Source organism: Ammospiza nelsoni, chromosome 1 (assembly GCF_027579445.1).
Source record: "Ammospiza nelsoni isolate bAmmNel1 chromosome 1, bAmmNel1.pri, whole genome shotgun sequence".
Lineage (NCBI taxonomy): Eukaryota > Metazoa > Chordata > Aves > Passeriformes > Passerellidae > Ammospiza > Ammospiza nelsoni.
In genome coordinates, this window is record NC_080633.1 from 68,007,254 (window position 1) to 68,021,936 (window position 14,683).

Below are 14,683 nucleotides of genomic sequence, written 5' to 3' on the forward strand. Positions count from 1 at the left end.
AAAAATGGCTCCTGCCAAACTTACCTCCTGAAAAGAGCAGGGGTAAGAGTGGCATGGCCAAAACCAAGAAGCCCTCACATTGGTCCTCTTACAGCTCCCTTTGCCTCCAGGAGCTCTGACTAAAACAAGCAGTATGGGTACAAGAAAAGGAAATTAATTTCATCCTGTCAAGTGGCACTCCATGCTTATGGAAACTTGCAGAACTTAGCAGAAGATCAGGTGTTGCCTCACACCAGCAAGGTATTCTTATATCTAAATCTCTTGGCTTAGACTAAGAAATGTAAGCGTCCATCCACATTGCAGGCAGAATTTTTAGTTCTTCCACTTATGCACAGTAGAACCAAGGTCTGCTGAGATCCAAAAGAACTGCAGACTAATTTTAGTGTCTGGCAAATAAACTCAGTTTGTATAAGCATGCTGACTTGCAGAAATATTAGATTTATGATGAAATAGGTTTATTTCTAACATAGAAGGATTTGGCACAGAAACTCCTTTTTTTATTATAGAGTTGCTATATTTATAAACTGCAATCTCATCAAGACAATTACCTTCTTTTCACAGCATGTTCCATTCATGGTCCCTTCTGTTATATCTGTTGTCTTCACACATGTCCTGAAAACTGGGAAATACAGGCAGGCCTCCACCCCCCAGTATATGAAATGAAATTATCCCAGTTGTCAATAAGCTTGTTTGAGTTCCAGATAATTAAAAGACATGAGAAGAGGGCAAGGATCTGGATCTTTTTATCTGGGAGAGCTGAGGCCCCTGCCCTTCTCCCCAGGCTTCTGCAACTTGCTTGGGAGCTCCAAGGAGGACAGTGGTCTCTCTCTGCAACTTGTGATCCTGGATGCTAATCTGAAAATCATCAGATTAGAGAAACATTTGATTCCACCCACTGAACCAAATATATCTTGCATTTAAATCCATTAATATTGGCAGCTGTGCACAAGGGATGGATTTGCTGCTCTGCAGCTAACCATGGATATCAGAAATTGCTGTTTTCAAATATTGCATGGGTTTATCTCCTTGTGTCTATATTGTCCTGGCCCTGCTGGCCTTGGCCCACATCCCTTCTTCATTGGAGCAATGCTATTGAGCATCATCCCCATGAGGAATAGCAAGGCTAGGAAAGTACAGCAGTGTGGAAACTAGAAACCTTGGGTGAGCACATTCCATGGGGAAAGGAGCATAGAGGCTTCAAATTTTGCCCAGACTTTCTGTTCATCTAGCTCCAGCACACTCCCTCCAGCAGTGGTCTTCAGAAAGAAACAACATCATGAAAAATAAGTTTGGACAATGCTCTGATGAATATGATTGTAACAGTGCTAAGAATAATCTGGTTTTTGAGAGAACAGAAGGGATGACTTTCCTTTTCTCCCCTGTATTAATGAAAAGTGATTTGAAGCCATCAATGGTCTAGAAATCCATCTTTTGAAAAGAATCCTGCAGATCCTCTGATAGGTGATATTTGAGAACCTACACAATAAACTTGCAAAGAATAGAAAAGCACATATGTATTGTGCACTTGCACATACAAGTTTTCATGTATTCCAAGCTTTTACCTTAAAGCACAGGCTGTCCACAGGTATTTCCATCACACATTTAGTTGTGAAGGACTTTCAACTCACCAGCCAAGAGTTTTGTCTCAGAGTGTAGCCTCCTTTAGAAAAAACCACATCAACATGCCAGACAGACTCCCCCAGGAGTTATTTTCCACTATTTCCTACTGACTCTTTCCAAAGTCACACTGCATCTGACCTTTTCAAAGGCCAGGCCCTTTTCCTGGGCCAGGAGGGGAGAATTTGCATCTCCCATGCATCCCTGGCACAGCTGCCATGGAGCTGCCCTAGCATGGAGCAATGGGTGTGGGAGGCAGGTAGCTTCCACTCCCGTCCCCTCACTATCAATAAACCATCCTTCATGCTGAGCTGCAGGTGGGAACGCGCCCCCGGATGAGCTGCAGGTGGGAACATGCCCCCGGATGAGCTCCGGGTGGGAACATGCCCCCTGCCTGCCTGCCTGCCTTGGTTTTCCCACTGGTGGCTGCGAGTAATTATCAGTCAGCCCTGCAGAGAGAACAAGGAGCTGTTTTTACAGGTCTGGTAAGCTGTGATTATAGAAGGAACTGCAATAAAGGTTGAAAATAAACCCACATGGACAAACACCAGGGGACAGGGAGTGCTTTGCAGTGTGGATCCAGTCAGCTGTCAATTTTCCAAACTCGAGGAAATGCCCACTTCCCTTGGCAGCTACAGGTCTGTTCTGCCACAGTGTTGTACCAGCGAGCCAGGAACGTATGCCACTCTCTGTTTGCACACCCTCCAGCTCCTCCCTGACATTCACTTGCCTTCCAGACTGAAAATCACTGCCCAGGTTAGCAGTCAACAACAAAAAAGAGGGAGAGAGGGGTGGAAAACCCAAAAAAGCCTGTGGTGGTATAAAACAGACCCTGCAGCACTGGGGCTGGATTGAAGCAATGCCTGCACTGCCAGACTGTGGTGCTGGCAGCAGGTGGGATTCCCTGCATTCATCTGTGGGACTTACGGAGATTGAGAAGATGCAACCTTTACAGGGTGATATAAAACCCCACATGCTCTGGGCAATCAGGGAAACAGAAACTGGAGCCCGTGTGCTGTGCACATTCAGACATTGCATCGGCTCCACCCAACACAGGGCAGACAGAAAGGAAAGCCTTTGGGGTTTTTAGGTGGGAGCTGTCAGCAGTGCCAGGGGGAAGAGGGTAAGCTCCAGACAAAGAGGTGAGGGGGGATCAGCCTGGGAAGACTCTGCTGCTGCAACCTGGCCCCCTTACAAGCACTGACAGGAGATCCAGCAGGGAGAAAGTAAAGGAGCTGGTTCTGGAGGCTCTGAACTTTTCCCTGCCCACAGCAGAGGCTGAGCACATCCAAACAAAAAGAAACTGGAATTCAGCACTTGGGGATCTAATGTTGGCAGCATTGTCAAGAGTAGGACTTCAGGGGAATTCAGGGGTTGTGATCTTTTACTCCACCTCCCCTCGTCCTTGTGCTATTTTCATTCAGAAAAATGAAAAATCTGTCATTTTTGCTCTTCCACGAAAGTGTTCCTCTGTTTAAAAGGAAATTTTTCAGAGATGCCTTAGTGAGGCATTAGTGAGTCCCATTTGTTTTCTCTAGGTTTTATAGTTACTCAGGCAGCTATTTTAGAAGATCTTTGCTTGGAAAGCAGGGATATGGATCCAGATGGAAGTTAAGAGCCCAGAAATCTGCAGACAGGCATTTACCAAAGCCCAGTGGGTTAAAGTGCTGAACTTCCTTCCACTGGGATAAACTGTTCACCAAAGAAATCTTACCTCTCCCTTCTTTTCTTCATAAAGGAAAACAAGGGGAGAAATTCACATTATCCTGACATAAGTGTGTTTAAACACAGTCAAAAACTTCTGCAAGTTCAACCCATGATTTCACCCAGTCCAAACCAAACTGATTGCTTCTCACTAAGCCCCTTGTCAGCACATGCAGTGTGATAAAGTATTATCACTATCATAGAATGACAGACTAATTTAGGTTGTAAAAGACTTCTTAGATCATGAAGTGCAACCATGAGCAAATGCCAAATCCAGACCTTATTTCCTTTTAAAAAATAGCCACTCTTAGCCAGTTGCCCAGGGATGCTCTTATTACGTCACTACTATACAAAGTAATTTCACTTAATTTGAAATGACATAGAGAGATCAGTCCTACTGTGAGGTTGTGCTGTATTTAATACAATTAAAAATCTTTCCACATGCCCTGCATGCCTATTAAAGCACTCTAATAGTACCTGGTAGGAGAGTGCTTTTGCAGAGAACTCTGCAAATTTGGTATTAGCGAAGCTGTGAGAAATTGAAGCCCTTCTCTGGCCATCAGTGGGAGTAGCTGCAGTCCCAGTGATTAATGCAGCTAGTCAGATACAAAGAAAACTCTTCATCTGACTGTCCTCTGACTCAGCCAAAAACAAACTTGCTTTATCTCTCCTTCTCCAGTCCAGGCCCCCTCCCTCGCTCCTTTTCCACATCAACAAAGGAAAATATGGGACAAGATGAAAGAGCAGGGCCAGGGCTTTCATTAGCATACCAGGCCAAGGAAAAAAAGGTAAGAAGCTCAGGGAAGGACTCAGTGCCCAATTTGTGCCTTGTAACCCATGCCAAGGAGTTCTAGGTGAAGCAACACCGTTGGTGTGTAGCGTTTAATCACATTTAATTTTGCTGCCTCCTGCCCATAACAAATGTCATCCTTCAACATGGTTTTCAGGCAAGTTCTGCTTTTAATCCTGCCTTCCTTCTGACTCAAAAAGCATATGCAATAATCAGCACAGAAAGAGAGCTCATAAACCCATCCTGCTGAATACCTCTGTCAAAAGCTTTTTATTTGAAGCCACTTTATCAAACTGCCTGTCACATGGTTTTAGTTTTATTAATGTCTCTTCCTAAACCTCCTTAAGCATATATTTTACTATGCCATGTAAAAAGGCAGCACTTTATCAGGAGGTTTCAGTGCATACAGAATAATTTACAGCAGCTGAAGAGTGGGCCAACATATATTTACAGTTCCACTATTTGTTACTTTTTATTACTGTGTGCTTTTTAATGTACTGTGTATTCAATCTGAAAAGACAACATAATCCAAGCAAACAATACCAATAATGAGCACTGAATAATATCTTTTATACCACAGAGGGATCTCAGCCAAGCTAGACATTTTCCCTTGCCTGCAAGGAATTCAAGTGACACAACAGATAAAAGAGGGAAGGAGGGAAAATCCACATCATCACTGCAATGCCCAGTAAGATTTTCCTAGTTAAGCTGGCCAGGTAAGGTTCTGCTACAAGAATATTTTCACTAGTGTGTTACATTTTGGTATTGATGAACACATTTTTTACAACTAGTCCTGACCTGCTACACCCTTGGCTGGCCCAAATAAAAGCAGCAGTGTCTTCCATTTTGGGAATGGATGGGGAAGAATAGTGTTTCCAGGTGATGTCAGGAGAGTGCAGTCCTTTTTGCTACAGCGCCTCAGATTGTGACTCACCCCCACTGCTGTGTGTAAAACCAATCCTCCAGGATGTTGCTTCTATGAGCCCCATCCTACTCTTACCCCTTTTTTCCCAAATGGAACAAAAAGGCAAGGGACATTTTCCAGCATATACTTGTGCCTGCTGGATTTGGTGATTTATTTCATCCATTTCCTTATTTGAAAACCTTTTTATCTGGCTGGGGAAGATGCTGAGCTGGACTCTGTGTGTCCAGCTCCCACCCAGAGGAACCACAGTGAGATCTCACACAGCAACATGGGATAGTGATGGTGTTTCTTCCCCCTACCAAGTTTTGCTTATCACACACCTACTAAGCTTCTGTCCTCATCTGGAAAGAGGTTCCTACAGCACAAAGGGTGCCCCAAAATTGCTTAAACCTTTCTACAACACAGGAAATAGTACTATAAGATTTGTGAATGGAGGAGGAGCAAGTCCTGCAATGCCTTGCTTTTCCTATCTGCTTTTCTCTTGCCATTGATACGGAGCTTAAAAGGGCTGCTGTGGCTGCACTGGGCCTCATGAAAGAGCACAGGCCCGGGTGAGCTACAGTGCCTCCCTCTCTTCTTTATGTCACAGGTGTTGGTGGAAACCTCTAACAGCCATCTATCATCCATCTGTCTGTCCTTCCGTCCGTCCATCTGTCCATTCATCCATTCATCAGATTAACCTACAGATTTTCTCACCCCACTGATGCCATCCCTCTGTGGCCATGCTTCTGCATTCACTTTGCCTTCCCCCAGGGGTGACATCTCCCCTAGTAAATGGTGAAAGCTCCTTGTTTTTCTATAACTCTTTAATTACCATGGCAGTAATCATCCAGTAACTGACTTTGCACTTCCAGTAATTACACTGTGCGGGTATTTATGGGTGTAATGGACACACAGAACAACAGATCCACCAGAGTACCTATAAAAATCAGGATTTTTACTCCACCCAAACACTGATTTCAGTAAGTACATATGTACAGCACCTCCCACTTCAGTGAGGCTTTCCACAGTCATCCTCATGTTGCTCCTGGAGGCTCCATTTTCCCGGCAGAGCAGTGGTTGGAATGCCTGACACATTTGCTGGTGTTGCATTGGATGCTGGAGAGCATTGCTTCCCTGTGACTGAAATGAAGTCCAGTCCAATCAATCATCATCATTATTAACTGATTTGCCCACCCCATACCTTCCCCAGAGAGTGAAAAACCAGCCAGCCAAGCAGAGGGGCGCCAGGCATCCTGCAGCACAGCCTCTTCCAGAAGAAACCTGACTTTTCTATCAGACACACAAGTGCAGGTGACATTTGCTTCCACACTTGCTTGAGGAATGCTCATTTCCTCAGTGGCTGCACAGTGCCCGTGTGTGGAATACAGGCTCTTCCGACAAAATCAGATATAGCAAAGGTCAGATACACATTCATACCCAAAAAATATGCAGAAGACATTAATCTATTTCATGAATCCCCTGTCTGCTACTTAGAGTTTGCAAACACACATCTGAGTGTTAAGTGCATGCCCACAAAGAGTCATAATCAGGCCAGAAATATCATCGTGGGACAGCACCCTGTGCTCTAATTTAGACTGGAAATAACTAAGAAATAAGTCGGTTACTTTCTTTCCAAAATGTTAACACTCTCACGCTAAGTGCTACACATTTGCATGTGTTCTTCTCTTTTAGGACATTTCCATATTTGTGCCAGCACTGCTGGGTTTTGTAAATATGTTAACATTATTTGTATTATCTTCACTTCTCAGCCAGAAAAAATATCTGAAGGGATTTTTTTCTTAATCATCTAAATAGTCAAAGCTGGATATGTTCTACACACTAGACTCATGAGGTTTACATTAATGAATTGTGGTTGGAAGAAGGACATTCATGGCACATTTTTACACAAAACAATTTTCACTGAAAGAGATGAAAAATAGTTGTTGGGGTTTTTTCTTACAGAGACTCAAAAGTTGGAAAAATACCATCTGTTTTCATTAAAATTAAGAAACATGATATTTTCTGACCTTGTTCTTATTGACTTTTTCTGATGAACCTCTTTGATCATTATCGTTTTATACTTAATTTCAAATCAGCGTAGACAAGGCCGGCACCTCTCTGAATAACAAAAATTTGTATTAATCCCTGCATTAATATCACACTCACACTTGACAGGCCATACTTTTTTTGTGACACTGGTTGTAGACTGTATCTAGTATTGCTGTCCAAGTATTAGTTAAGTAACACTTCAGGGAATATTGGTAATATTCATGCCAGGTGCTTTCACATGTACCTACATGACACACACTCTGCTGCCAACAAACATGATAACTGAATCTTTCTGAGGGGTAGTCAGTGTATCTCAGATAACTATGAGAAAATAAGAGGAAAGGGAGATGGGATTCCTGCTGTTCCTCAGCCTGTCCCTCTGGGATTTCCCCATTTGCAAGGCCTTGAAGGATTGTTGCCTTCAAATCATCAAGATCAAATGCACCCAAATGAATTTGCCCTGCTAATTCAGGGCTGAGTACTCACAAAAATGTTGGGTTTTTTTATTCCTATTTTGAAATCTCTTGCACAGGCCTCAGAAGAGGCAGCCCTCTGCATGTCTTCCTGCCATCTCCCAATAATTCACTACCAAAAGGAAACCACCAGGAAAAAAATGGAGCTCAGATGTTTCAGAGGATTAGAGTTTTCCATCTTTTGTGAAAAGAATTAATGGAAAAACACTATCCAGAACGACCATAAAAATAATCTCTTTTTTCTTCAGCTGGCTTTAATCTCTCCCTGACTTTCAGCAAGGACGACTCCCAGTGGTGGTCCCAGATCAGATGCTGTGCATGAAGCAGCTGCATTTCAGAGCACAGTAAATCACTTGCAGATATCCAAATTGGCCTCAGATGCAGAGCCAACTCATCCGGCAATGTACAGGACAGTAATGCTCAGGAAGCAACTTTAGTTTCATCAACTAAGGTAGCTTGGGTGACGCCTTTGCCTGAAGCACTGCCCTGGCTTTCTGTTGCAGCCAAAAAAAAAAAAGCTGCTGAGTGTGGACAAATCATGGAACAGATTAAAAAGTAGCTGAGCTGACGCATGTTCTTTGTATATCATCTTCCTTCAATGTACAATTCAATCCAAACTCCTCAGGCATCAAATGGTGAACTGGGGATGTGACTTATTTTTTCCTGCATTATATAAGAAAAATCCATAATATGGTTTTTGAAAGGATCAGCTTGAATTGATGCATGACCACCCAAAAGCACCTCACTCCAAATTGCATAAACATTCAGGATAGCATTTATTTTTTTTTAAATGTGCTTTTTTGATATTGCTTCACAAATTGCATGTGGAGAAAATGGCTCCATGTTCTCTTACAACAGACAGCTACAGTGCTGCCAATACACCTGCACAGAGCTAATGGGAAAGGTGCTTGGGTTTCCCTGGTATCAAAATATCCTGTGTACATCTTGAATTTCCCTGGACATGAAAAGAGTACATGTGTAGCACCTCAGAAATAAAAAAAAAATCTTTAATATCAAAAATAGGGAACAGAGATATTTCACATCTTTCAGAAACTCCTGCTCTGGCTGAGCACAGCCATGCTACAACCTCCAAACCATCAAGAAGAAACACAAATGATTTGCAAAGAACCTGAGGTCTGCAACTAGTTTTTAAAGTATATAAATCAGAGGGGGAAAAAAAAGAAATGGACAATTGTTTTAACTTCTGGTGTTTTGCAAACATGATGAACAATTGCAAATACCAATGTATTCAGTGGTATTCAGTTCAGGGGCAGGGGAGCTGCTGGAAAGACAAGCAGTACCTTTTTGAACAGTCTGAGGCATCTGTCAGGGTACAGTGAGGAGATTTATGCTAACAGGGCCTCACTGTGCCATGAGCTCAGGGCTGGATCTAAGCCCTCCCTCGAGCCTGCTGCGAGCTGCAGGAGAAGGCCCTTGACTGCAGGGCCCGTGGGTCAGTGCCACAGCAATCACGAGGCAAAACAACCTGCAGAGAGCAAAGTAAAAGCAAAACCACATTGCCAAGAGATAGAGAGCTGGAACAGGGGCTGGTGCATCCCACCTGTGGAGGAGCAGCCCCAGCTGGTACCAAATGACAAGAGCCAGGAGTGGGTGAGGCATTTGTGATTCAAAGGGGTGATGGTGCCAGAGGCAGAAATGGAAGCCCGGCAAAGCCTCTACTCTCCCGCCCTGAGCACAACAGCAGAGGAAGGAGTTAACACCATGTGGGTTTCGCTTTACTGAAAAGATTTTTGTTTTGTTTTGGTTTTAAATCAACATGCCTGCACCTGTCAGGGAGAAACCATGCACTCAGTACAATCACGGAGATCTAGAGGGCAGATCCTCAAGGACCATCCATCACGCCCTGCTCTGGAGGAGTTGAAAAAGTTGTAATAAACACAATGCAAGCAAGTGAAGGCTGGAAGGAGAGATCAAAGTGTTTACCCGGCATGCCTCGCTGTGGGAATGGGGAGCACAGCTGCGTACATGAAAGGGTTACACCCAAAAAATGAAGATGATTGCCAAGCAGGGTGGAAAGAAAATCTGTTTACAATTGCAAAGCCTCATGCTTCCATCATCAGGTGTTACAGAGCAGGAATCGTTTCCTGTTAAATTTTCCAATTAGCTTCCTTGACTTTTTTAATCGTGTAGTTTCCTTTCTTATTGTTTGGAAAATACTCTTCTAGACTACTGTTCCCATGCAAACTAAGAATTAAAATACAAATCCCAAAAAACCCTGATGTCATTAGGATGAGCCATATGCCAGTTCAGACAGGATCATAATAGAAAAAACCCCAAAACTCTCAACCCTTTGCTCTGATTCACGTTCAACTCGTCAGCTTCAGCTGTAACAAAAACAGTGATAACTTCCTCTGTCCTTACAGAAGGTCCAATTAATGGAATAATTTGAAGTTTTATCACTCTCCCCCTCCAAAAAAAAATCATCAAAAAAGTGAAGTAAGTTATTGTTGTTTCCTCTCTCCCAGAGCAAGTGCAAGTTCTGAATATGCCTTTATGTTTTCAAAGTGGTCAGTTTTAAAATAAAACTTTTAAAAATTGAAAGAAAGAACATAGAAGTATTTTGAAAAAGAAGAATTGAGACAGCTACTGACTTAGTGATGGGCAATATTTTGCAGTCTGAGAAGCTTAAGATTGGGTCTTCAATAAGCATGTGTTCAGTACTGCAAAGAGGAGTTAAAAAGAAGAAAAAGAAAGGAACTGCCAGGGAGCCCTTTCAGGCACCACGTCACTGAGGATGAGGCAGGGCCTCTGCTGACCCTTCAGGCTCTTCGCTGGGAGGGAACTCAAACTCTTCCTCTTAAGAGATAAGGCTAAGAAAATCATCATCAAACAGCTGCATTGAAATGCTGCTAATAATACAGCATTCTGCTTTCTTGGGATGGTTTAAAAGCTTGTCATGTTTTTATTGGACTTTCCAATGATGTCAGTTCGAGGCAAGGCTTAGACAAGTAATTGCTAAAGGGTGAGTCTAAAAAGGGTATAATTACTGGAGGGAGTGTCTGATGTGGGAAAGTGGCATTCCAGCTGGAAGGAGAGATGAGCTGGTCTCTCCTAGGTCCTAGTGAACTCCCAGATGCTGCATGAGTATTCCCAGCCCCATGCAGCCAGTTACATCCATGCAATGCTCCTGACCTCAGTTATTCTTTAGCAATTACTTGGGCAGCAGCAATTTCATGTCCAGCGCTGCTCACTGTCACCGTGCTGGGAATGCAGGCACATCTCGAACCCCTAAGATACGTAACCCTCGAGTTATTGCATCAGGCCAGGGTTGCAAAACAGACAATTGCTGACTTCAGTAAGGTTGCATGGGTGTAACTGAGAATAAAATTTGGCCCGTAGCGTTGGGAAGGGTTTCATTGTAACTTGCAAGAGGGATGGGGAGGAATCCTCCTTTTGAAATGGAAACACTACATCCCCTGCTGTCCATCTCCTGCCCACAAGAGTTGCTCATCCTCCTCTTACAAATGAGAGGAATTCCAGATGTCACTCCATACATCCATCCTCTTTTAAACCACTCCTTCATACTCACCTCTCCCACAAATGCTGACAGGCACCAAAGCAGCCTGTAAATAGTCTGTACCAAAACTCCTTGCTGGCCCTGCACTGTGAAGCTGCTCCTACAGCCATGCCCATGGAGCCATTCCCTTCATTCAGCTTGTGGGTCTTGCCACTGACAAAGGCTGGAAAAGTTCTGCAGCTTTTTCTCTCAGACAAGGTGCCATGGTCAAACTGCCCCAAAATGTACAACCACAAGGCAGTGGGCATCACAGCCTCATCCAAGCACAAGCAGTTCAGTCTCCCTCTCTGCTGCAGCCTGATGAACCCTGCCAGATCCAGTACCCTGTGAGCCACTGGGTGATGTGAGGATATGGCTGCCCTGGGAGTAAAACCACTCCTAACAAGCGGCAGTTTTGACATGCCTGCTCCTAGCTGCCTTCCCACATGAATCTGTGGCTTCTGCCTGAACCATCCATCAAATCCAAAGCAAACTCCCAGAAGGAGTCACCCGCTGGAGGCTTTTGTAGGAGCTGCTGTGTTAGTCTTGAGCTTACATCTCTTCATGGCCCTATCTAACATAACTGTGGGGTGGCAAAAAGCATCAGCAAAGAGTGGCCCAAGTCTGAAGGTGCTGTTATGGTGCACTGGCACCCTGAAGGCAGGCATGGCTGAGAGCAGAGCACACACTGATCAATGACTCCATGCACTCTGCACCTTCACATTTAAGGATTTCAGTTGTGTTATCTTATTTTTCTCCCTCACTTGTCCCTTTCCTCTTGGTAGAAACCCATGGATTTTCCTGGCAGCTCTCCCTGTACCAACTACCTTCAGAATTTGATAAAAATGCACTTCACTTTCACTTAAGACTTGCCACCAAACTGATTTAATTTCTCTCTGCTCGCATCTCTAACACTTCACCATCCCAGCCAGTACAAAGCAAGAGAACATCACATCACCCAGCCTCACATATTGTCAAAAAACTGTACTTATTAAACATCTCCCAGAGCAATACACAGAGCAATGGCAACAGCACCAACATTGTTGAAATAGTTTATTTATTTCCAGCTCGCAGAATATTCTGAGTTGGAAGGGACCCACAAGGATCATTGGGTCAAACTCTGAAGTGAGTGGTCCATACAGGGATTGATCCCAAAACCTTGGTCTGACCAACTGAAATAATCTCAGGTTGCTAATCCCATACAAATTGTAATCCTTTAATTCTGCACAGCACAACCCATAGGCAGCCACAGGGCACTTAGTGTAATTGATGGGCTTCCTATAAAAGGGCCTGGCTGGTCACAGAAAGCCAACATCTCATTTCTATTTATTGAAGTTGAAATCACTTTGTAGTAGCATCTGTGGGCATTGCTACTCATTTCCCTACATGAAAAAAGTGATGAGAGTGTTCCTGGTTCACCTGTGGGAAAGAAAATAGTCCACAAAATAAGTCTGACAGGGATTTGCCAGGATCTTGGGAAAATTTTATATTTAAATACTTGGAAAGCCAGCACTGAAGGCAAGTTGAAATTGGTTTTTGATTCCTTTACGCAATAACAAATTTTGTCTGTCTTTTCTTCACTCTCAAATAAATAAACAGTTTCATTACAGGCTGGAGCTTGTTCAACTTTGAGGAAAGACCAGGACTGGCTTTTCTCTCCAGCATGTGTATAATGTTAAATGACATCTTAATGCAATCACTTTGGATGGCTGAAAAGAGATCTTCACAAATAGGGTATTTTCTAATTTTTCAGGGCTATAAGCAGTAATTCTTAGAAGCTCAGGGAAAGGAAAAAAACCTCACACAATGGATTCTTCTGAACTCTTCTTCTAAATGCTTTTAAAACAACTTTGAAGGAACCATTCAGTTTCTTCTATTCCACCAACACTAATGCGCCAGAACACCAAAAATGTGACAGGATCAAGAAACCCCTTTTTCAGCTGCACGCTCTTCAGCCCCATTTTAAGTCAGGCTCAAAGTTCCATTTCCTTCATTTGAACCTGGATTTGAGCCTTCAACAGGACTGAGCCCTTGGTCTGGTCCCTTCCCATCCCCAGTAATGACTCGCACCCTGCGCTGCGCCGATGCACCTGATGTCAGGGAGTCGAGTCACTGCAAATCTGCCACCTCAGCCACGTACTCCCACAGGGAGGGGCTTTTCAAACTAGTCAAAACTGCCCTGAGAAGAGTCTCCAACTCTCCCTGCTGTTCCTTTGTTCTTCCCCATCTGTAGCTGGCATGTAGCCCGTAGTGAATGTGAGGAGCTGAGACGAGGCTGGATCATTAAAGCAGAGGGACTGGAAAGTACCAATTGGTCACAGCATCCAGAGCAAGCAGTGGTGCAAAAGAGGCTGATGAACCACAAAGGGACAACCCCTTCTCTCTTCTTCAATTGCTCTTTCCCCTCTACTTTTGTCTCTCCAGACCACTGCTCCATCATATGAGCTACCACAGAAAGAATGAGTGCTCCCCAAACTCACCACTGTTAGAGCACAGCAAGCTGTACAAACTGTGTGTTTCACACAGTATGGCAACACCTCCTTACATTTCCTCCAGGGTGCAGGTATCTGTCACACCTGAGGTCCACAGTGCACAGTGGTAGCTCTCAAGTCCATGTAAAGGCCTCTTCATAGCCCAGAGAGACACAGTGCTCTGCAACACGTGTCCACTTCACACTCCACGAGCTCATGCCTGACTGAAAAGCACAGAATGAGAAACCTGGCAAGGAGAGAGAACAAACAATTCCTTAAGTTTCTTTTCTATCCAGAAGCAAAAGCATTAGAAGCGACATCTTATGTCAAGCACATAAATTAGACTTTTTCTTTGAAACAGCAACAATCAGCAAACCCTCTGCTCTCTAGTTCTAGTCAGTATCAGCCTTCATCTCATCCTGCCAACTTGCAGCTCTCTGTGCATCCCAAAAGCAAACCCTGGCATGCAGACCAAAACTGGTCCTCTTACCACCTCAGAGCAAACCTTACCCCAAACAACTCTACACCTCAAGCCTCACCTGAGCACTTAATCCTTACTAGATCTAGTGAGAGTTCTGCTTACCCAGCCCTCCCTGTCCAAACCTTGACTCCAGCCTGCTTTGACTCTTTATAGGTCAACAGCAATCTTATGAATATGACAACCTTAATTTATGTACCATAAAAACACCAGTCTGCACAGTGAAGAATGCAGAAAGATACTACACCTTTTCAGACTTGCTGTCCACATCCCTAACCAAAGCACTGCAATATCTCCCTGCTCAGAATTCAGCACCAAACATCCATTCAGACTTCAGAGTTGCCCATCCTGAGTCTCATCCATCTTTCAGGCAATCCACCGCCAGGACTAAAGACAGAGAGGAATAAACAATGGATCCTGGAAGTACCACCAAACTAGGCTGATTCCAGACATTTCCAGCTTGGCAAGCTGCTGGCTCCATCTGATCATGGGTGTAGATTGTGGGGTGAAGGGGCTGCAGAACCAGCTTTGTGCCTTTCTTGTTTAGGTGCCAGCTGGTGCTGATCATACCTCCCAGAACGATGTCTGGGGAACACTGGACTTTCCAGTTTCAGGGCAAGGCTACAGCTGGAACTGGGGTTAACACTCAGGGCTGGAGGCACTAAAAAAACAGATGG